The 2,769-nt window shown below is 37.3% G+C and overlaps 1 pseudogene; it reads left to right on the forward strand.

Annotated features, from left to right (window-relative positions):
- Nucleotides 1-227: 227 nt before the first annotated feature.
- LOC116207651 lies at nt 228-2,117 on the forward strand (annotated as a pseudogene).
- The last annotated feature ends 652 nt before the right edge of the window (nt 2,118-2,769 follow it).

Raw genomic sequence — 2,769 nt, forward strand, 5'->3', positions numbered from 1 at the left:
CTATAGAAGGTAATGTTTGTCATTATGCAATTGAAAGCAATCCTACATATATATGTGAGGTAAATGAAATATTTTGCTTTGAATGGAATGTGACAACATATTATATTATAATCATATACGTGTGAAATTAAACACATTCAATCACACTGGTATTTGTCTATATAAACACACAAAACCAATAGTCATTCTTAAGCTATCTCCTCCATTCTGTGTGACTTAGCTAAACAATGAAGAAGGCCTTGTTCCTTTCTTTCCTACTGCATGTTTTCACGGGTTTCGGTATCGGAAAAGCAGCAGCAGATGACATCCCATTTCAAATGTACTACGCAGTTGTTTGGAGAGAAGACCATGTTTGACCCATTCAGAATGGTTCCGCTGTTACACTCACTCTCGACCAATACTCTGGTAATTATAAATTACTATGACTGATCACAGATGATTCGTAGACCATTGCATCATACATATATATATTTATACAATAAATATATATTTAGTACATATACACATTTATATATGTATAGTTTTTTTTTGGATATAAGGAAAATTTACGGGCCGTTTAAGAAAATAAAAGGTTAAATTAAAGGGCATGGGTAACCCCATAAATGAAAATCAAATCTGATTTTTTTTTTTAATTTCTAAGCGAGGATGTGTGCCAAATACTGAATCCACGACGGACTTCTCATACATATGGAGCTTACACTGATCATTGTCTTAAGTGCGATACAGTCTGCATGTATAAAGGCATTCTAGCTAGTTATGTTCAAACTAGACGATCTTTGATTAGTTCCTCGTTCTAATGCGTGTAGGTGGTGGTTTCGGCTCGAAGATCAACTATGGTTCGGGTTTCTTTCACAAGCGCATAAAGCTTCCGAGGAACAATGACACTCATGCGGTGCTCCCCACATTCTATGTAAGTAATATTTATATAGGGACATGGAGAGAATTCTATTAGTAAGAATCGAATTTCGAATCTCTAGGACCCAGGTAGGAGGCGATCAAGGCCTCTGAACCCCACCTTCTCAGTATTCGTATGTTTTTCGTTTTCGTAAAATTAGTTTAGCCTAAGAATCAATCAAGGGCATATTTGTCGAGCAACTTGCAAAATCGAATAGCTCCTTGCAGTTGCAGCGTTAGACCATAATGATATTGCCTGATAGCCTCCTTTTATGAGCCACTTAGAATAATTTGGGGGTCATTTTTGTCAAATGACCTGTGTATAGATATGAAGAAATGCGTCGAAAATCCATAATTGTGACATATTGTTGAGATATAATATTTCACACGGAAAAATTGTGAAAAAAACTATAAGCTTATATGAGGCTAGGATTCAACAAACTATCAGATTAAACTTTTAGGTTGCAGATAGGTTCAAGTCTGTGTACGCTTAAATGGGTTACACAATATCTTCTTTCTTGATTTTTTTTTTAATTGCAGTTGAAGTCTCAAGCTTCGAATTCGGATGAAATCGACTTTGAGTTCTTCGGGATCGATAATGGGTCATTTATCCTGAGCACCAACATCTTCGCAAATGGAGCTGGCTGACGAGAACAAAAGTTCCAGCTATGGTTTGATCCAACAACCGATTTCCATTCATGTGCACTCCTTTGGAATGCAAAACATATCGGGTAAATAATATACATCAATATTTTTCCGTGTTATATTGGACCCTATGTATAAATATAGCATAGGCATCTTTGAATGCTCATTTCAAATTTTCACTCTGATTATTTTCTTCTTCCGTGTTACCATTGGAGTAAGATGCTCTGAGATATACATATACATGCAATATTGTATATTGAATATATATCATCACAAACTAACTGAGTCCTTTCCTTTTTCTTTTCTCTTCCGTGTTTTTTTGAAGGTTTTTCATCGACAATATTCCAATTAGGGTATATCGGAACGTTCCGAACTTTCCCTATCCCTTTCAGCCGATGAAGGTGCTAGCAACTATATGGGAAGCAAAGTGGTTGTCCAGAGGCAGATCGGCAAACTGGGCACTAGGCCCATTCGTTGCAACCTACATGGACTTCATGGATGACGCTTGCCCGATCGATTCTTGGAGCCGTGTTCCTCACCCAAGTTCTGGTGGAACCAACCAAGATTCTGGCGATTAGATGCTCAACAACTGAGAGAGTATGAGGACATCAAAAGTAAAAATCTAGTATATGGTTATTGTTCTGATAAAGACAGGTATCCGATAGCACCACCTGAATGCAGTGTGCCTCCTTAGCTAGGATTTTGAAAGAATTAGTGCAGTATTGCAATTTTCTATACCTTACATCAGACTCTTATTTTGATTTGCGCGACGGGAATCGATTCAGTCCTCTTCATTAGCTTTCTTCGATTGGCCCCGAAGTTGTTTACTTTTCAACCGAATGAGCAAACTTACGTCCGTGTTAACTTCTTGAAGTAATATGGTTCACCGGAAAACTTCTTGAAGTAATATGACATCGGACCGCATCGCACAAATGGTGCTAAAGTTGTTCATGAATTGGGATAAGGAACCTCAACGATAATAATTATATAAAGATTTTTTTTTATCGACCTTTGTTTCCTTAGGTAAGGTCTCAAAGTCTCAAGTTCGAGTATTGTGAATGGAGAAAATCTATACCGGAGAGTTCTTCCCTTTGACGGCCTAACATAACTTGAATTGGATTAGTCGGTATCTATTGAGGTTTTGAATAACAAAACGCTCTCCTACCAATGCATTTTTACATTCCACAACTTCAACAAATTGCTTAACCGGGTTCATCTTCGACGCAAAAG

This window comes from Punica granatum, chromosome 1, assembly GCF_007655135.1.
Source record: "Punica granatum isolate Tunisia-2019 chromosome 1, ASM765513v2, whole genome shotgun sequence".
Classification (NCBI taxonomy): domain Eukaryota; kingdom Viridiplantae; phylum Streptophyta; class Magnoliopsida; order Myrtales; family Lythraceae; genus Punica; species Punica granatum.